The sequence below is a fragment of the Tachysurus fulvidraco genome, chromosome 7, assembly GCF_022655615.1.
Source record: "Tachysurus fulvidraco isolate hzauxx_2018 chromosome 7, HZAU_PFXX_2.0, whole genome shotgun sequence".
Lineage (NCBI taxonomy): Eukaryota > Metazoa > Chordata > Actinopteri > Siluriformes > Bagridae > Tachysurus > Tachysurus fulvidraco.
This window is the reverse complement of record NC_062524.1, coordinates 22,457,999-22,480,372: the sequence shown is the minus strand read 5'-3', so window position 1 is coordinate 22,480,372 and position 22,374 is coordinate 22,457,999. Positions and strand designations below refer to the sequence as shown.

The following is a 22,374-nucleotide window of genomic DNA, read 5'->3' as shown; positions in this document are numbered from 1 at the left end:
CAGATCTCAAGAAGAAGATCTCAATATTTCGTTTAAATAAAAGGATTTATCAAAGCTAGTATGTCTCTGTATTGGTATGGTGTCTTCAGGGTTGAGGGATCAGCGCTTCGGGGGTCTTCTCCAAAAAAATAAGCTGTATCTTAGCAGGCAGTTCTTGTCCATGGTGTGTGTGTGTGTGTGTGTGTGTGTGATTGTGTCCTGTGATAAGTTATAACCCTATCCTGAATGTCCCCTGCCTTGTTCCCAAAGTCTCCTAAGACTGGCACCAGGTTCCCAGAAACCAGAAAGAGCAACGTGCCATGAACTAAAAAAAACTTCTTAATGTTCTGCTTGAAGCTTAACATGATGTCCATGATGTATTAATATTCATATGGGTTGTTTATTTTCCTTTTTATAAAATATATTTAAGGTTTAAGAGGTCCTGTGAAGTGCAATCATATTTCTGCTTTGTGCTCAGATTGGTTTGTCTTTGGTAAGTAGAAACATCCCTAATTTAACAACACTCTATAAACTCACCTAACTCATTTATACACTATAGAACCATTATACATTTTTAGAGAATGTTGTGAACACAAGGGCCACTATGAGAGAATGAACAGAACTTGATCTTTTTAACATGAACTTAACTTTTTATTTCTTTTTTTAATGATTACAGTTTGCTGTTAATTAAAGAAACATTCATTACTACTTTTGTCCATTTTTAATTACATACAGTGTTCCACATCATGTACTGCTTAAAGAACTGGTATTCTGACAGTATGACCCTGAACACCAAACCCATCCGCCTGTCCATCTTCCTCATCGCCGGTGTGTGTGCAGGTTTTCCAGCTCTTATTTGGGCTCTCAGTGTACTGTACCGCCATTATAAAAGCGGAGGTCGAACCTCAGACTTTGTGGTCTTCCTCCTCCTCAGTGACCTGCTGGAGCTGATCCTGACTCCATTCCTTGTAACATACATATTCAAAGAGGACTTTAATCCATGTGGAATTTTTGGACTATTGTTTGGGGCCAGGCTGCTTGGGCAACTGCTTCACCAGACAGTGGCGTTAGAGAGCATTTGCCAAAGATATCGATCACTTGCCGATGTTTTCTCTCCTCCCTGCTCTATTGTCTTCTGCATCATTTTTCTTCTAGCAGTTGGCTGTCATTTCATACATGAGATCACATATATGATAACTTCAATTGTATGCATATTGCCTGTGATTGTGTGTGCAGTCACATACATATTAACTTGGAAAGTACCCCATGACAGCGACCAGGCCACAGACAGGAAGCCTGGTGTGCTGGTTGTAACTGTTGCCATGTTTACATTGATGCTTATATACTTACCATTTTTCTTGACTGTTTTTACTGGCATTCCTTTTATGTTGGACTGTTTAACAAGTATGAGATTAATCTCCGATCCCCTCCTGTGTGTACTCGTCTGCAAGGAGCTCGGTTTCAGTTCAGACAAAGATCGTAGGCATGGATCACTTGCATTGAATTAGAAACTTTCAATTAGCAGAAGAAACAGTAGGTTGTGATGTTATTGCAGTGTGTATATCATTATTAAATGTGTATATCATGATTAACTTCTAAATAAAGTATTATTCAAGTAGTCATTTCAGTGAATAATTATTACAGGTTTTCTCAGTCATTTTGGAACTTTTTCAGATCAGAAATGAAATTCTGAAGTGTTTCCTATGTTTACCTTTTGGAATTTAAATTTGTGTCTTTTTATTTTTTATCACAATGACATTATATTGTAATTTTTTGTTAGTCCACTAGTAAAGAAAAATAAAAGTGTGAATCCTGTCCCGTCTTTTACAATCAATATCCCACATACAGTAATGTGTAAATTTGTGCTGTTGAAATTCATAGTTGCCACTTAGAAGAAATTCAGCCTCGTGCATTTTCAATACTTGTAACCCAAAACATAAAATACATCAGGAAATACTAAAATAAAGCATTGTCATATTGAAAAAATGACTAAACATTTTGACTATCTTGTTAGTAAACAATGATAAAAGGACTTGCTATTTCGATGGCAATGATATGTTCACTGACACAAATACTTACTTTTGAGAGAAGTACTAAGGATTTTGAACTTACTGCACTTACTGATTTGCAAATCTTAAGGATGATTTGAGAAATGCTCCAAAGCAACTCAGAAAAACTGTTACAGTAACTACATTTAAACTACAACTTAAAATGATCCTCAGTTTTTACAGAAATGGAGGACAACATACAGATATACCAATTTACAGGCATCTGACTGTGCTCAGTTCTTGCTGATATGTCTGTGGTTCAAATGTTGCCAGTCATGTTGTACACTCACAATCCCTTCTGTTTATCGACTGATGTTCAACACAATGAATTCTAGATTTTTAAGGTTTGTCATGATAAAACTTTGATGTTGGCTTGTCAGAGCAAGTATTCCCAAAGGCCGGTATACTAGGGTGCCAATACTTTTGGAGGCATCACTCATCTAGTGTAGAAAGTGTGTGCTTCTGGAAAGGAGGTGTCAGCATTTTAGCTGCTTAACAGCTACGCAGATAAGATCAGTAAAATTTTATACACAGAGACATACTGTATATACACAAGAGTAGTCCATCTTTCAAAAATCCATGTTATTAGTAGAAGCAGTGGCATTTATGTACTAAAATTAAAGGAAGACAGAAAAGAGACACAGTCCACACAATCAAGAAAGAAGGAAAAGAAAGAGAGAAAAAAACATTTTTGTTTCTAAATAATGTCTTGCAATAATTATTATATAAATATTGACCTATAAATGAATTTTCCAGTAAAAAATTCTTGTATTTATTTTTAAGGTTTGACATTTTCTTCAGTATGCATTAAAAAAAAGATGATCAACAACAACAACAAAACAATAATAATTGTTTATATTATTTATTATTATCATCATTCTTATTATTGATGATTATTATTAATAACAATGATAACAACAACAACAACAACAACAACAATATATATATAATCAATTAATCAATAATAATCATGCCGTTTAGGAAATTATTCATGAGAGAATTGAATGAAAAGTCTGAATATATTGAATACTTTTCATTCAATATATTCAGGATTCATTCAATATATTCAGACTTTTCATTCAATTCTCTCATGAATAATTTCCTAAGCGGCATGCCATAATATATATGTATATACAAAGTCTGTCCACACACCCATACACACAATCTATTTTTCTTTTCTGATTTTTTTTTAAGGCCGCTCAGCTGGAATAACAATTTAGTCCTTGGAGTGAAACCTAGATTATACTCTAAAGCCATATATAACATTTTATAACAGTAATCTTACAGCTTCCTCATGGATACTCAGGTTACTCACCCGATGATCTTCATTGCCCTTCTTGCTGTTGCTCCTGAGTATAATTATAGCATCATATTTTCTCTATATAACAGACAGCCGTATAAAGTCTAGTGCTTAAAATATTTTAAAGATTTCATTGGGTTAAGATAATTAACATTTACTGTGTTAAAGGATTTGGTGTGTTATTCATTTATGTATTATATGTAGGATTTGTGGTCTTTACCTCCACCAGCTGGAGACACTGAAGAACAAGCTTTCTCTCAAAAACCAGCTCTGCTCTGCTCATGTTTTCTCTCCACTTTGCTCCACCATCTAATGCAGAGGTCACAAACAGGCGGACCGCGGTTCGGGTCCGGACCCAGAAGCTGCCCAATACGGACCCTGACCTACGGCCAAAACAAAAGGTTATGCTTTAAAACTTGACGGGGCGCTTCTATTTTCATAGGCGCAGCTTTTGCAATCTTTACGGTAAAGGTAGTGGAAACGCACAGACCAATTGCATGTGAGTTAAGCCATCCCACGTGATACCACTCGTAAATACTGCGACTCAACAGTGCAAGACAGATGAGAGAGAATTAAAGTAAAGTGAAAGTGACGTGACATATGGCTAAGTATGGTGAACCATACTCAGAATTCGTTCTCTGCATTTGACCCATCCAAAGTGCACACACACACCGTGAACACACACCCAGAGCAGTGGGCAGCCATTTATGCTGAGGCGCCCGGGGAGCAGTTGGGGGGTTCACTGCACCTCAGTGGTGGCCGGCCCGAGACTCGAACCCATAACCTTAGGATTACGAGTCAGACTCTCTAACCATTAGGCCACGACTAAAGTTGCACCAGAAAGAAAGATAGCGGCGATACATGTAGAAAACAAAGGGAGAGAAACAGACGAGTGATACAGAGAAAAGGAGAGAAACAGATGAGTGAGACTGAGAAAGGAAGAGAAACAGATGATTGAGACCGAGAAAGGGAGAGAAACTGATGAGTGAGATGGAGAAAGGGAGAATAAAGAACAAATGCCGGTCTCCAAAAAAAAAAAAAAAAGAAAAAAGAAAAGTGGACAGTGAAAATAGAGCATTTAATCCAGAATGGACAGACTTGTTTTTGTTCACACTTCACACTAAACCAATGTGTCTCATATGTTCAGAAACTGGGGCACTTATTAAAAGTGGCAATGTGAAATGCCATTATGAGACAAAACATAAAGGTTTTGAACAAACATATCCACTCCAATCTGAAGACAGTGTCCCTGAGACAGCTTTCCCAGGTCTGAGGGAAGTAGCCCTATACATCCTGACCATGTTTGGCTCTACATATAACTGCGAGGCAGCTTTCTCTACAATGAACATAATCCAACCTAAATATGGCTCACTAATGAGCACCTCCACATGTGTACAAGAGCCGTTCTGACTCCATTCAAGCCCACGTTTAAAATCCTGGCAAGCCAAGTTCTCTCACTGAGATATAAAAGTGAAAGTTAAGCACTTTATTTAAACATACACAATTTTCACATTTTATTTATTTCTCTTATATTGAAATGTAGCGCTACTTTTATTTATTTAATGAGAGAACATTATACATATCTACAATCATACATATGTTCAGTTCTAGGTTACGTGACATTAAATATTGTCAAAAAGTTTTTGAATTGTACTGAATTTATTTGATTTGGCAGTCAGGTATCGATTGCTTGCAGATGTTGAGACAACTACTAGGCTACTTAAATATATCACACTAACTAGATAGACATTATGATCTTCCGGACCTTCGCTTCAAGAAATTTTCTCTTACTGGACCTCTTTCAATTTTAGTTGAATACCTCTGATCTAATGCAATCTTCAGTAGCTGCATGCCTTTGGATGTCAGATTTTAAACATTTGGCTTAAATTAGTTTTTAGTTGTTTGTTTAGCCAGACTTGGAAAGCCTCTCCAACACCTGAGCAGTGCTGATTGTTTCTACACTTACCACTTCCTGTGTAACAGCTGAAATTTTGAAATTGTCTGGATTAACTTTGACCTTTATGAAAGAGGTTTAAAATTGCCAGGCTTTTTTAGGGCTTTTGGTAAGTCTGAGAGTGATTTTATACTCTCTGCTGTGTGTGCTGGTCTGAAAGGAGCAGCTCAGGATTATAAACAGCAAACAGAGCTGACATTGACCAGAGGTGAGATTAAGCTGAAGACATGAGTGCTACCTGAAGTTTTCAGAAGATGCCAAAAAAAGTGTTTACTGAGAATTGTGGACAAGATGGCAGTTTGTAAATGAAAATCATTAGAAAATTAAATACATTTAAAGAAACAGCTAAAGGAAATATTTTTTGTCATAGTAACTATAACATTCTATATATATTATATAAGATAGTTCTGAACTGACGCTCACTTGCAGACTAGCCTTAATTCCCAAAGTATCATATCCTTATCGTCTAATATTGTTGTTCCTCATTCTTGCTGTCATTTTTTTAAAAATAGTTATATGCTGATGAGTCAGATTCTGAAATAGTGGTGTGATAACAATAATGGTGTGCACAGTTCACATGTGGCGGTTCTGCTACTTCAGAGAAGGAAACCACAGAAGCTGCGTTCTGTCGACACTTGACCTATTATTAGTAGCACCACATGTTGGAAACAAAGTAAAATTAAAGCATCATAAATTATTCTTAAAGTCATTATTCCAAAACAATAATTGTCAAAAAATTTCCAGTGCATGTTTTAAAATATGAAGGAAATTTATTTCAAAACTTACCTGCAAGTTTTTCCAGTCTCTATTCTTTAATCTAGTCTTTAAACAAACTCTGCTGCATCAGTATATGATTGTAATATTTCTCACTACTTCATACGTTTGGTTGAATTGTAGGATCATTAAAAAGTTTATCGTGACTGATCTGATATCATTTTTATATACTGAACCAGTTTCTCAGTTCGTTCATAGAAAACTATTAATGTGTTAATAAATTCATTTCTGAAATCTTTATTAACTGCATTATCCTGATCCTGATCATGGTGGATCTAATGTCTATCACAGGAACACTGGGAGTGTAGCAGGATTAAACCTTGGGACACAAGTCCATCCCAGGACACCATACACACATTCAGACCTGTGCGCTATTTAGAATCGTCAGTCTAGTATTTGGCATGTTTTAGGGAGGTATGTGGACAACCATGTGTACATTGAGACACACAAGCATATACACACACATCAGAATCAGAATCAGGTTTATGACACACACAAGGATTTTGGTTCCAGCTGTTGGTGACTCTCAAAAGCACAGACATAAATAATACTATACATTTAGCTTGGACTATACAAGACAAAAACAAACAAGACAGGATAAAACAGACTATTTGAGAAAATACAGACACTGTGAGACCTGTGTGTGGTTTTACAGCACAACCTCTTTGTCACTGTTTTCTCCTCCCTTTCTCAAAATGTTACAGCATCGTGTCAGTATTTCTCCTTTTTTGAATTCAAATATAAAGTCAGCTTTGTATTTTCTTGGACCAGGGATGCCTGAGTTCTCCATGTATTTATAACGTAAGTTAATTTAATTTACAATTAATAATTAAAAATCTAATAATTCAAATTTTTAGAAATATTTTAGCTGTTAATTTTATTCGTTTATTCTGGAAAGTGTCTCAATCAGTATTGTTTGTGCATTAGTATACTATTTTATTAAATTATTTGATCCGATAATTCATTATCAGGAATCATGCTTGATAATTTAAAACGCTTGATAATAAATAATCAAACGTTTTAAATTTGATTACATTTGATTTTCTGCTGTTTGGTTTAGCAAAGCTTTATTTGCTTGAAGCTTAACATGATGTCCATAATGTATTAATATTTATGTCGCTTGTTTTTTTTCTTTTTAAAAATATGTTTAAGGTTTAAGAGGTCCTGTGAAGTGCAATCATATTTTTGCTTTGTGCTCAGTTTGGTTTGTCTTTGGTAAGTAGAAACATCCCTAATTTACCAAATGTAAGAATTTATTTTTATTTTTTTATTTTTAACGTTTTTTTATATTCTTTAAATGATAGAACAATTATAAATTATTATAAAATGTTGTGAACACAAGAATCACTATGGGACAATGAACAGAAGTTGATTTTTTAACATGAACTTTTTAAAAAATATTTTTTAATAATTACAGTTTGCTGTTAATTAAAGAAACATTCATCACTACTTTTGTCCATTTTTAATTACATACAGTGTTCCACATCATGTACTGCTTAAAGAACTGGTATTCTGACAGTATGACCCTGAACACCAAACCTGAACGCCTGTCCATCTTCCTCATCGCCGGTGTGTGTGCAGGTTTTCCAGCTCTTATTTGGGCTCTCAGTGTACTGTACCACCATTATAAAAGCGGAGGTCGAACCTCAGTCTTCGCCGTCTTCCTCCTCCTCAGTGACCTGCTGGAGCTGATCCTGACTCCATTCCTTGTAACATACATTTTCAAAGAGGACTTTAATCCATGTGGAATCATTTTTGGACTATTGTTTGTAACCAGGCTACTTGGGCATCTGCTTCACCAGACAGTGGCGTTAGAGAGCATTTGCCAAAGATATAGATTACTTGCTGATGTTTTCTCTCCTCCCTGCTCTATCATCTTCTGCATCATTTTTCTTCTAGCAGTTGGCTGTCATTACATTACATATGTGATAACTACAATTGTATGCATATTGCCTGTGATTGTGTGTGCAGTCACATACATATTAACTTGGAAAGTACTTCATGACTGTGACCAGGCCACAGACAGAAAGCCTGGTGTGCTGGTTGTAACTGTTGCCATGTTTACATTGATCCTTATATACATACCATTTTTCTTGACTGTTTTTACTGACTTTCCTTTTATGTTGGACTGTTTAACAAGCGTGAGATTAATCTCTGATCCCTTCCTGTGTGTACTTGTCTGCAAGGAGGTCAGTTTCAATTCACACACAGATCGTATGCAAGGATCATGTGCATTAAATTAGCAGCTTTGAATTAGCAGGACAAACAATAGGTTGTGTTTTGTGATGTTATTGCAGTGTGTATATTATCAGTTTTGCAGAAATGGAGGTCAACGTACAGAAATTATTTACACCAGTCTACAGGCATTCTTACAATCCATTCTAAAGGAACAAATTGCATTTGCAAAAATATTAGTGTAGTCTCTATTTCCTTTTTTTTTCTTTCCAGGCAGACCTGTTTTTTTTTCTTTCTTTTTTTTACTTTTTATTTATTTTTTTTACATCATTTATGCATGGGCTTGTGTGAATGTGTGTATTGTTAGAACCAGAACTTCTAAGGTTTTATTTGAAATAAAATGTTTATTTTCAGGCACCTTTAATTGTACTGAAGGGAAAACTTATATCACACAAACACATTCTATGTCTTTGTGTATTCACTGTCATGATAAGGACGATGGGGCAGATGCATCCATCCAGCAGATGTTAGTGCATAGTGTAAGAAAACTACTGAAAGGAGACAAAGAAACTGTGGCTGAAACAGTTATAAATATGGATTTATACAAACATCCATATTTGTCCAAATATGGATGTTTGGCCATATAGAGATGTAATTCAGAGGCGATAGATTGTGTGTGTGTGTGTGTGTGTGTGTGTGTGTGTGTGTGTGTGTGTGTGTGTGTGAGTGTGTGTTTGTGTGTGATTGTGCCCTGTGACAAGTTGGCACCCTATCCAGAATGTCCCCTGCCTCGTCCCCGGAGTCTCCTAAGACTGGCACCAGGTTCCCCGAAAGCAGAAAGAGCAACATTCAACATAAAAAATAAAAAAAAATCATAATGTTCTGCTTGAAGCTTAACATGATGCCCATAATGTATTGATATTTATATGGCTTGTTTTTTTTTTTCTTTTTTATAAAATATGTTTAAGGTTTAAGACATAGTCCCTCCAGCATGTCCTAGGTCTTCCCCGGGGCCTCCTCCCGGTTGGACATGCCCGGAACACCTCCACAGGGAGGCGTCCAGGAGGCATCCGAAACAGATGCCTGAGCCACCTCAGCTGACCCCTCTCGATGTGGAGGAGCAGCGGCTCTACTCTGAGCTCCTCCCGAGTGACTGAGCTCCTCACCCTATCTCTAAGGGAGCGCCCAGCCACCCTGTGGAGGAAACTCATTTTGGCCGCCTGTATCCGGGATCTTGTCCTTTCAGTCATGACCCAAAGCTCATGAACATAGGTGAGGGTAGGAACGTAGATTGACTGGTAAATAGAGAGCTTCGCCTTACGGCTCAGCTTTCTCTTCACCACAACAGATCGGTATATCGACCGCATCACTGCAGAAGATACACCGATCCGCTCTCTACCAACCTGAAGGGGGCAAGCCACCCTTTTCCGGCTGAGAACCATGGCCTCAGACTTGGAGGTGCTGATTCTCATCCCCGCTGCTTCACACTCAGCTGCAAACCGTCCCAGTGCACGCTGAAGGTCCTGATTTGAAGAAGCCAACAGGACAACATCATCTGCAAAAAGCAGAGACGAAATCCTGTGGTCCCCAAACCGGACTCCCTCCAGCCCCCGACTGCGCCTAGAAATCCTGTCCATATAAATAATGAACAGGACCAGTGACAAAGAGCAGCCCTGTCAGAGTCCAACATGCACTGGGAACAAGTCTGACTTACTGCCGGCAATGCGAACCAAACTCCTGCTCTGGTCATATAGGGACCGGACAGCCCTTAGCAGAGGGCCACGGACCTCATACTCCAAGAGCACCCCCCACAGGTCACCACGAGGGACACAGCCGAATGCCTTCTCCAGATCCACAAAACACACGTGGACTCTTTGGGCAAACTCCCATGAACCCTCCAGCAACCTGGTGAGGGTATAGAGATGGTCCAGTGTTCCACGACCAGGACGAAATCCGCATTGTTCCTCCTGAATCTGAGGTTCGACTATCGGCCGAATTCTCCTCTCCAGTACCCTGGCATAGACTTTTCCGGGGAGGCTGAGGAGTGTGATCCCCCTGTAGTTGGAACACACCCTCTGGTCCCCCTTCTTAAACAGAGGGACCACCACCCCAGTCTGCCAGTCCAAAGGCATTGTCCCCAATCGCCACACGATGTTGCAAGTCGTGTCAATCAAGACAGCCCCACAACATCCAGAGACTTAAGGTACTCAGGGCGGATCTCATCCACCCCCGGTGCCTTGCCACCAAGGAGCTTCTCAACTACCTCAGTGACCTCAGCTTGGGGGATCGACGAGTCCACAACCGAGCCCTCTGCCTCTGCTTCCTCAATGAAAGACATGTTGGTGGGGTTGAGGAGATCCTCGAAGTACTCCTTCCACCGTCCAAGAATGTCACCAGTCGAAGTCAGCAGATTCCCACTCCCCCTGTAAACAGTGTGCGCAGGGCACTGCTTCCCCCTCCTGAGACGCCAGACGGTTTGCCAGAATTTCTTCGAGGCCAACAGATAGTCGTTCTCCATAGCCTCACCGAACTCCTCCCAGGCACGAGTTTTTGCTTCTGCAACCACCCGGGCTGAAGCTTGCTTGGCCCTCCGGTACCTATCAGCTGCCTCTGGAGTCCCCTAAGCCAACCAGGCTCGATGGGACTCCTTCTTCAGCTTGACGGCATCCCTTACTTCCGGGGTCCACCACCGGGTTCGGGGATTGCCGCCACAACAGGCACCGGAAACCTTACGGCCACAGCACCGTGCGGCTGCGTTGACAGTGGAAGTGGAGAACATGGTCCACTCGGACTCAATGTCTCCAGCCTCCCTCGGGTCTGGTTGAAGCTCTGCCGGAGGTGAGAGTTGAAGATCTCTCTGACAGGAGACCAGGTGGTGATCAGTTGACAGCTCCGCCCCTGTGTCCAAGACATGCGGCCGCAGGTCAGATGAAACAACCACAAAGTTGATCATTGACATCCGACCTAGGGTGTCCTGGTGCCATGTGTACTGATGGACACTCTTATGCTTGAACATGGTGTTCGTTATGGACAAACTGTGACTAGCACAGAAGTCCAATAACAGAACACCACTGGGGTTCAGGTTGGGGGGGCCGTTCCTCCCAATCACGCCCCTCCAGGTGTCACTGTCGCTGCCCACGTGAGCATTGAAGTTCCCCAGTAGAACGACGGAGTCCCCGGTCGGGGCACTTTCTAGCACCCCTCCCAGAGACGCCAAGAAGGTCGGGTACTCCACACTGCCATTTGGCCCATAAGCACAAATAACAGTGAGAGACTTCTCCGCGACCCGAAGGCACAGGGAAACGACCCTCTCGTTCACCAGGGTAAACTCCAACACATGGCTGCTGAGCTGGGAAGCTATGAGCAAGCCCACACCAGCCCGCCGCCTCTCACCGTGGGCAACTCCAGAGTAGTAGAGAGTCCAGCCTCTCTCGAGGAGTTGGGTTCCAGAGCCCAAGCTGTGTGTGGAGGTGAGCCCAACTATCTCTAGTCGGTATCTCTCAACCTCTCGCACCAGCTCAGGCTCCTTCCCCCCCAGCGAGGTGACATTCCATGTCCCTAGAGTCAGATTCCGTGTCCAGAGATTGGGTTGCCGAGGCTCCCGCCTTCGACTGCCACCCAATCCACATTGCAACCGCCCCTTACGGTTTCTCCTGCAGGTGGTGGGCCTACAGGAGATCGGCCCCACGTCGCTCCTTCGGGCTGAGCCCGGCCGGGCCCCGTGGGGTAAGACCCGGCCACCAGGCGCTCGCATGCCTGGCTCCAGGGTGGGGCCCCGGTTGCGCCATACCGGGCGACGTCAGGGACCTTGCTTTAATATTCTTCATTAGAGGTTTTAGAACCGCTCTTTGTCTGGCCTGTCACCTAGGACCTGTTTGCCTTGGGAGACCCTACCAGGGGCAGAAAGCCCCAGACAACATAGCTCCTAGGATCATTCAGGCACGCAAACCCCTCCACCACAATAAGGTGGCGGTTCAAGGAGGGTTTTTTTTTTTAAAAAGATTGTGGGAATGTTTTTAAAAAAACATGCTGGGAATGTTTTTAAAATTCTAACGTTCTTTAAATTCTGCTAACACATTTATAAATTATAGAACAATTATAAATTATTATAAAATGTTGTGAACACAAGGATCACTATGGGACAATGAACAGAACTTGATCTTTTTAACATGAAAACTTTTAATTTTAATTTTTAATTACATTTAATTTTTGTTTTACTAATTACAGTTTGCTGTTAATTAAAGAAACATCCATCACTACTTTTGTCCATTTTTAATTACATACAGTTTTCCACATCATGTACATCAAGCTTAAATATGTTAATGATCGACTTTGTGGTTGTTTCAACTGACCTCCGGCCATATGTCTTGGACACTCAGGTAAAGAGAGGGGCGGAGCTGTCAACTGATCACCACCTGGCGGTGAGTTGGATCCGATGGTGGGGGAGGAAGTTGGACAGGCCTGGCAGACACAAATGTACTGTGAGGGTCTGCTGGGAATGTTTGGCAGAGTCTCCTGTCAGAGAGATCTTCAACTCTCACCTCTGGCAGAGCTTCAACCAGATCCCGAGGGAGGCTGGAGACATTGAGTCCGAGTGGACCATGTTCTCCACCTCCATTGTCGACGCAGCCGCTTGGAGCTGTGGCCGTAAGGTCTCCGGTGCCTGTTGTGGCGGCAATCCCCGAACCCGGTGGTGGACCCCGGAAGTAAGGGATGCCATCAAGCTGAAGAACGAGTCCTACAGTATTGAGCCTGGTTGGCTCGGGTGACTCCGGAGGCAGCTGATAGGTACCGGAGGGCCAAGCAAGCTTTAGCTTGGGTGGTTGCGAAGGCAAAAACATTTCCTTCCTCATGGGAGGAGTTCAGTGAGGCCATGGAGAAGGACTATCGGTCGGCCTCGAAGAAATTCTGGCAAACCGTCTGGTGCCTAAGGAGGGGGAAGCAGTGCCCTGCACACACTGTTTACAGTGGGAGTGGGAATCTGCTGACTTCTACTGAGGACATCCTCGGACGGTGGAAGGAGTACTTCAAGGATCTCCTCAACCTCACCGACATGTCTTCCACTGAGGAAGCAGAGGCTGAGGGCTCAGTTGTGGACTCGTCGATCCCCCAAGCTGTTCTTTGTCACCGGTCCTGTTCATTATTTATATGGACAGGATTTCTAGGTGCAATCGGGGGCCCGAGGGAGTCCGGTTTGGGGACCACAGAATTTCGTCTCTGTTTTTTGCAGATGATGTTGTCCTGTTGGCTTAATCAAATCAGGACCTTCAGCGTGCACTGGTTCAGGTTGGTGGAGAGCTCCTGCCTCAAGTGGAGGAGTCTAAGTATCTTGGGGTCTTGTTCACTAGTGAGGGAAGGACGGAGCGGAAGATCGACAGGTGCATCCTCTGCAGTGATGCAGTTGATATACCGGTCTGTTGTGGTGAAGAAAGAGCTGAGCTGCAAGGCGAAGCTCTCTATTTACCAGTCAATCTACGTTCCCACCCTCACCTATGGTCATGAGCTTTGGGTCATGACTGAAAGGACAAGATCCCGGATACAGGTGGCCGAAATGAGTTTCCTCCGTAGGGTGGCTGGGTGCTCCCTTAGAAATAGGGTGAGGAGCTCGGTCACTCGGGAGGAGCTCAGAGTAGAGCCTCTGCTCCTCGACATCGAGAGGAGTCAGCTGAGGTGGCTCGGGCATCTGTTTCATCTGCTCCTCTGTTCCGGGCATGTCCAACCAGGAGGAGGCCCTGGGGAAGACCTAGGACACGCTGGAGGGACTATGTCTCCCGGCTGGCCTGGTAACACCTCGTTATTCCCCCGGAAGAGCTGGAGGAAGTGTCTGGGGAGAGGGAAGTCTGGGCATCTCTGCTTAGACTGCTGCCCCCGCAACCCAGCCCTGGATAAGCGGCAGAAGATGGATGGATGGATGGATGGATGGATAAAAATGTTTTTTTTTTTTTACCCTTTATCACAGTCTTGGATATATAAAAGATTACTACCAACATTGGCTTTTATGCATTGTAATTTTTGTGCAGCATCAGATATAAATTTTTTATCCTTTATTTACTTTTCATGGCAACATTGACTGCCATTATAACCACATTTTTCATTGCATGGCCATGACATGAACAAACCAAGCATTCTTGCTTGTTAAATGTTCTCAGCTGTGAAGAGGTAAAATTTTTAATTTTTACTGTTGACCAAAAGATGGTATTTACCCTATTACAAAGGCCTGTGCAAAAACATAGCAAAATTTTCAAATTTTCAGGCTTTTTACATTGAGTTCTTTGGAGGATATCAGTATACTATTGTGTAGGATTATTTTAAACACACAACCTCACCCACACTGCTAAATTGTGGTTTCTTTAAACCCCCCCTCTCTCTCTCTCTCTCTCTCTCTCTCTCTCCTTGCCCTCTTCCATATGCTTCATTAGATTACTCTTTCCATCTCTTGTTTCATTGTGTTTCATCCTTAAGGAACAGCTTGAATATAAGGTCGTGTATAGTTTCATTTTGATTCCTGAATTGGAAGAGGGACGACAAAGAGGTGGACATTTTACAGATGTGAGGTGAACACTTTCTTTTGTTATTACCATTTTCTTTGTTTTGAACTGGTAGTCTTGTATTATTAGATAAAAATCTTTTTTCCCCTTTTTTAATAAAAAGTCTTAATATTTGCTCTTCTTCTGTTCATTTGAGGTTTTTTTAGTATAGCAGAAATTTCATCTTTATTGTAGTGCATCGAGATGCATCTGAGCTCAGTTGTGGATATTAAACCTAGATGACCATTATCCTCCAACTTTTATGAAGATTTTTCATCCACAAAGCTTCTCGTCACTTGTGCTTGAGAGCATTTTCAGGAATATTTAAATCTAGCCTCTAGTCTCTGAAATAACCCAGTCTCATGGAAACTGAACTTTAACTGAAGTTGTTGACCTGCATGTGAATAATTTTAGAAATTGTGGTGCTGCCACATAGTTGGCTAATAATTGGGTATACTGTTGATCCTAATAAATTGGCCAGTGTGTACCTCTTTTGACTAAGACAAATCATAATGTCTCAAATTTGTCAAATGAACACAAGAGCAAATATTAAGTCTTTTATTTATTTATTTAAAAAAGGGGGGAAAAAGATTTTTATCTAATAATACAGTATATAGTAAATAAATAATAAAGTGTTCACATCACATCTGTAAATTGGTTGTCTGTGTCCACCTCTTTGTCATCCCCCTTTCAATTCAGGAATCAAAATGAAACTATACACAACCTTATATTCAAGCTGTTCCTTAAGGATGAACCACGATGAACAAGAGTTGAAAGGACAAAGTGACAGAAATGGAAAGAGTAATCTAATGAAACACATGGAAGGGGGCAAGAACAGGACAGAGAGAGAGAGGGAGAGATAAAGAGAGAGAGAGAGTGTGTTTATGTGATATATTAAGTTTTCCCTTCGGTACAACTAAATATCTCAATATCTGACTGAGCATTTAATTCCTTATATTTCTCGTGACCTTTGTTCTTCTGAAACTGGTCTTTTAACTATTCCCTCAACTCGTTTACGATCAATGGGTGATAGAGCTTTCTCTTCACTAGCTCCAAAACTTTGGAATTCTTTACCAACTGAGATAAGGCAAGCAAAATCTCTTGCCATTTTTAAATCTCAGCTCAAAACAAATTTTTTTAGGGTAGCTTTTAATGGACTAATTGTAATTTTACATTGTGCTTATTATTATAGTCTATTTTTGTTGCTTTAATTTTAATCTTTATATTATGTGGTGTATTTTTGTTGTTTTATTTGCTCTTGTAAAGCGCTTTGAGATGTACTTTTAAAGGCACTATAGAAAATAAAGGTTATTATTATTATTATTATTAAAGGTGCATGGAAATAATTTTTTTATTACAAATAAAACCTTTCTTCCCTGTAATGAGTTGTGTAAAATAAACAGGAACATTTACAGTGTAGCACTTAACAAGAAAAATGGCAAAAAGTTTTAATTAAAAAAATTAAAAATATCAGGGCCTAAAAATAATTAGTCATGTACATGATGTGTAGATTCAGTCATGTTTTAAAAATGTATTGTCTGCTTCTCCGTAATTTTGCAGAACACATTGAATAATAGATGCAGGCAACATCGTCCTCCTGAAGATACACACAAACTGTAGGAGTTCTGGTTCCAAAAATACACACATTCACACAAGCCCATGCACAAATTATTAAAAAAAAAGAAAAAACAGGTCTGCCTGAAAAGAAAAAAAAGGAAACAGAAACACCACACTAATATTTTTGCAAAAGCAATTTGTTCCTATAGAAGGGCTTGTAAGAATGTGTGTCTAACATTACTGGGAACATTTTAACCACAAACAAACCAGCAATAACTGAGCACAATTACATTCCTGTAGACTGGTGTAAATAATTTCTGTATATTTAACTCCATTTCTGCAAAACTGATTATATACACACTGCAATAACATCAAAAAACACAACCTACTGTTTATCCTGCTAATCTGCACGTGATCCTTCTGTACGATCCGTGTGTGAATTGAAACCGAGCTCCTTGCAGACGAGTACACACAGGAGGGGATCAGAGATTAATCTCATACTTGTTAAACAGTCCAACATAAAAGGAATGTCAGTAAAAACAGTCAAGAAAAATGGTACGTATATAAGGATCAATGTCAACATGGCAACAGTTACAACTAGCACACCAGGCATCCTGTCTGTGGCCTGGTTGCTGTCATGAGGTACTTTCCAAGTTAATATGTATGTGACTGCACACACAATCACAGGCAATATGCATACAATTGTAGTTATCACATATGTAATGTCATGTATGAAATGACACCCAACTGCTAGAAGAAAAATGATGCAGAAGACGATAGAGCAGGGAGGAGAGAAAACATCAGCAAGTAATCTATATCTTTGGCAAATGCTCTCTAACGCCACTGTCTGGTGAAGCAGATGCCCAAGCAGCCTGGCCCCAAACAATAGTCCAAAAATGATTCCACATGGATTAAAGTCCTCTTTGAATATGTATGTTACAAGGAATGGAGTCAGGATCAGCTCCAGCAGGTCACTGAGGAGGAGGAAGATGGCGAAGACTGAGGTTCGACCTCCGCTCTTATAATGGCGGTACAGTACACCGAGAGCCCAAATAAGAGCTGGAAAACCTGCACACACACCGGCGATGAGGAAGATGGACAGGTGGATGGGTTTGGTGTTCAGGGTCGCACTGTCAGAATACCAGTTCTTTAAACAGTACATGATGTGGAACACTGTATGTAATTAAAAATGGACAAAAGTAGTGATGAATGCTTCTTTAATTAACAGCAAACTGTAATCATTAAAGTGATCCAATATAGAGACATACTAGCTTTGATAAATCCTTTTATTTAAACCAAATATTAAGATCTGCTTCTTGAGATCTGTTGCACTGATTTGAGTTTTATGCATTTATATATTAAATTATATATGGCTGTAGTATGACTTTACTTTTAAGGTAAATGTGAACATGTTTATGGAAGCTAATGAAATATTTAACTGGAATTTTGAAAATATTTCATATGTGACTAAGAAAGATCCTAAATTATTAAGCTAAATTCTTCTAAATTAAGCTTTGCTAAGCTAAACAGCAAATCAAATTTAATCTAATTTAAAACTCCTCATAAATAATAATATTAGCAAAAAAATAAATAATAATAATAATAATAATAATAATAATAATAATAATAATAATAATAATAATAAGAGTTTCCTGATGATTAATGACCAGATCAGATAAATTAATATAATAGTATGCAAAAACAATATTGATTAAGGCACTTCCGGAATAAACTAATTAGCAGCTAAATATTTCTAATAATTTGAACTGGTAAATTTATTAACTTACGTTAAAAGTACATGGAGAACTCGGGCATCCCTGGTCCAAGAAAATACAAAGCTGACTTTATAACTGAATTCAAAAATGGAGAAATACTGAAACGGTGCTGTAGCATTGTGAGAAAGGGAGGAGAAAACAGTGACAAAGAGGTTGTGCTCTAAAACCACACATAGGTCAAAATTCATACCTTTTGTATTTATACTAGAAACTGGACTGACGATTCTAAATAGAGGTCTGAATGTGTGTATTGTATCCTGGGATAAACTTGTGTCCCAAGGTCTACATCTGCTACACTCCCAGTGTTCCTGTGATAGACATAGGATCCACCGTGATACCAAGCAGGATAAAGCAGTTAATAAAGATTTCTTAAATGAATTTATTAACAGATTAATAGTTTTCTATGAACAAACTGAGAAACTGGTTCAGTATACAGTATAAAATGGTTTCGGATAAACTTTTTAATGATTCTACAATTCAACCAAACGTATGACGATCATATACTGATGCAGCAGAGTTTGTTTAAAGACTAGAGATTAAAGACTAGAGACTAGAAAAACTTGCAGGTAAGTTTAGAAATAAATTTCCTTTATACTTTAAAACATGCACTGGAAAAAAGTTGACAGTTATTGTTTTGGAATAATAAGGACTTAAAGAATAATTTATGGTGCTAAAATTTTACTTCCCATGCAACATGCATTAGTACTAATAATAGGTCAAGTGTCGACAGAACACAGCTTCTTCTGTGGTTTCCTTCTCTGAAGTAGCAGAACCACCACAGAACTGTGCACAGCAGAATGCAACACTTCTGGTGCAGTATTTCAGAATCTGACTGATCAACATACAACTTTTTTCATTCAATCATTTTCTACCGCTTTATCCGAACTTTTCGGGTCACAGGGAGCCTGTGCCTATCTCAGGCATTTTTCTGCATCAAGGTAGGATACACCCTGGACGGAGTGCCAACCCATCGCAGGGCACACACACACTCTCATTCACTCACACAATCACACCCTACGGACAATTTTCCAGAGACGCCAATTAACATGCATGTCTTTGGACCGGGGGAGGCAATTCAGCTCAGTTGTGGATATTGGACTTTTAACCTAAAACCTAGCTAACCATTTTCCTCCAATATTTAATGAAGATTTTTCATCCACAAAGCTGCTCGTCACTGGTGCTAAAACTTTACTTCGTTTCCAACATGCGGTGGTACTAATGATAGGTCAAGTGTCGACAGAACCCAGCTTCTTCTGTGGTTTCCTTCTCTAAAGAAGCAGAACCACCAAATGTGGTGTGTGTGTGAATTAGTAGGACAAACAGTAGGTTGTGTTTTTTTATGTTATTGCAGTGTGTATATGATCAGTTTTCCAGATCAATGTACAGAAAACATTTACACCAGTCTACAAGAATGTAATTGTTCTCAGTTCTTGTTTTTTATTTGTGGTTAAAATGTTCCCAGGCATGTTAGACACACACTCTCACAATCCATTCTATAAGAACAAATTGCATTTTCAAAAATATTAGTGTATAGTTTCTGTTTGAAGCAGGTGAAGCAGGTAAAAAACTGGCCAGCAGGAGCCACCTCTGCTCTTCAGGACTGCTTTGAGTGCACTAACTGGAACATCTTCAGGGAGGCTGCAACCAACGGCGGAGGAGTACACAGCGGAGGAGTACACAGGGGAGGAGTACACAGAATCAGTGACCAGCTACATCGGCATTGATGACGTGCCCATCTCCAAGACCTGCTACAACCAGAAGCCGTGCATGACTGTTAAAGTGTGTGCGCTGCTGAAGACTAGAGACCTAGCCTTCAGAACAGGGGACAGGGCGACCCTAAGAACAGCAAGGGAAAACTGTCCTGAGCCATCAGAGAGGTAAAGCGTGCACATGCCCACATGATCCACAGCCACTTCCAAGACAGCAGAGACACCCGGCGCATGTGGCAGGGCATACAGGCAATCATGAACTACAAGACAGCTTCACCTTCCTGTGATAGCGATGCCTCCCTTTTGGATGTGCTGAAAAACTTCTATGCTCGGTTTGAGGGGCAGTACAACATAACGGCAAGGAAGACCATCCCTTCCCCCGACGACCAGGTACTCTGTCTATCCACTTGCCGACATGAGGAAAGCTCTACACAGATTTAACCCATGGAAGGCTGCTGAACCAGACAACATCCTGGTAGGGTGCTCAGGGAATGAACAGCTAGCAGAAAAGCTAGCAGATGTCTTCACTAACATGTTCAACATTCCCCTTAGCAGTGTTGTTCTTCCTATGTGCCTCAAGACAACCATCATTGTCCCCATCCCAACAAAATCGACAATGTCCTGCCTCAAATGACTATCGTCCCATCACACTCACACTCATCGTTACGAAATGCTTCCAGAAGCTCATTATGAGGCACATCAATCTGATTGGTGCCTCTACAACTAGATCCTGGACTTCCTGACTGGTAGACCTCAGTCAGTCTGGATTGGGAACAGCATCTCCAACACCATGACACTGAACACTGGAGCCCCACAGGGCTGTGTGATCAGTCCATTGCTATTCACCTTGCTGACTCACAACTGTGCAGCAATGCACAGATCGAACCATATTATCAAGTTCCCCGATGACACGACCGTGGTGGGTCTCATCAGCAAGAACGACGGGTCAGCATACAGGGAGGAAGTGCAACAGCTAACCACCGGGTGTAGAGCCAACAACCTGTCTCTGCATGTTGATAAAACGTAAGAGATGGTTGTTGTCTTCAGGAGAGCACAGAGTGACCATCGCAAGACCCTGCAGCAGATAGTGAGGACAGCTGAGAAAATCAATGGAGTCTCTATTTGTGCTCAGATTGGTTTTTCTTTGGTAAGTAGAAACATCCCTAAATTAACAAATGAAAGAAAATAGAGTTTTTAGAGTTTTAAAATTCTAATGATCTTTAAATTCTCCTAACTCTTTTATAAATTATAGAACCATTAAAAATTATTATAAAATGTTGTGAACACAAGAATCACCATGGGTCAATGAACAGAACTTGATCTTTTTAACATGAAAACTTTTTTCATTTTTTAAAATAATTACAGTTTGATGTTAATTAAAGAAACATTCATCACTACTTTTGTCCATTTTTAATTACATACAGTGTTCCACATCATGTACTGCCTTATGGACTGGTATTCTGACAGTGCGACCCTGAACACCAAACCCATCCGCCTGTCCATCTTCCTCATCGCCGGTGTGTGTGCAGGTTTTCCAGCTCTTATTTGGGCTCTCAGTGTACTGTACCGCCATTATAACAGCTGAGGTCGAAGGTCAGTCTTCGCCGTCTTCCTCCTCCTCAGTGACCTGCTGGAGCTGATCCTGACTCCATTCCTTGTAACATACATATTCAAAGAGGACTTTAATCCATGTGGAATCATTTTTGCACTATTGTTTGGAGCCAGGCTGCTTGGGAATCTGCTTCACCAGACAGTGGCGTTAGAGAGCATTTGCCAAAGATATCGATTACTTGCAACACTTATTTTTTGCAAAAGCAATTTGTTCCTATAGAAGGGATTGTAAGAATGTGTGTCTAACATGACTGGGAACATTTTAACCACAAACAAACCAGCAAGAACAATTATATTCCTGTAGACTGGTGTAAATAATTTCTGTATGTTGACCTCCATTTCTGCAAAACTGATAATATACAAACTGCAATAACATCACAAAACAATCTACTGTTTGTCCTGCTAATTCAAAGCTGCTAATTTAATGCACCTGATCCTTCTGTACGATCTGTGTGTGAATTGTTAGGAAATTATGGTTTGGTTGGTTTGTTTCAGTCCTTGGTTAACGACCGCAGCTAATCCCTGCTAGTTACCTATTAGTTTTTGACAGTTAGGAAAACAGACAATGTTTGTAGATTCCGAAGCTCTTAATAAGGACGTTAAAAATTGACCCATGCTTTTTTGCTTAAAGCTGAAAAGACCAAACTTTATGTATGTTCTGTAAGATTCCCTTATATGTCAAACATATTTTATTAGATTTTTCTGGACTTAACACAAGCAGAATGCTCTTTTATCAAGTTACTTCACTTAATAAGGACATATTTAATGACATTATGCCTGAAAAAGGTTTGGATTTTTAAAAAAAAATAAAAATAAAAATAGGTATAATATGACTTGCTGTTTATATTTGTTTTGTTTTTATTTCATTTATATGATATTTATATTTTTGTAATTGAATTTTGCCATGAAAATAGCTTTTGATTGCTGACATGGTATTAAATAAAATAATCAGAATCTGAATCTGT

The 22,374-nt window shown here is 40.2% G+C and overlaps 2 long non-coding RNA genes across 2 annotated transcripts; one reads left to right on the top strand and one right to left on the bottom strand.

Annotated features, from left to right (window-relative positions):
- Nucleotides 1-698: 698 nt before the first annotated feature.
- On the bottom strand, nucleotides 699-3,845 carry LOC125145206. The gene is made up of 3 exons (XR_007143533.1): nucleotides 3,548-3,845; nucleotides 3,343-3,405; nucleotides 699-2,489 (listed from the first exon to the last, which is right to left on the bottom strand). It is a non-coding gene; the product is annotated as an uncharacterized LOC125145206 (long non-coding RNA).
- A 2,619-nt stretch (nucleotides 3,846-6,464) lies between these two features.
- LOC113635533 lies at nucleotides 6,465-9,148 on the top strand. The gene is made up of 3 exons (XR_003438842.2): nucleotides 6,465-6,856; nucleotides 7,208-7,270; nucleotides 7,532-9,148. It is a non-coding gene; the product is annotated as an uncharacterized LOC113635533 (long non-coding RNA).
- The last annotated feature ends 13,226 nt before the right edge of the window (nucleotides 9,149-22,374 follow it).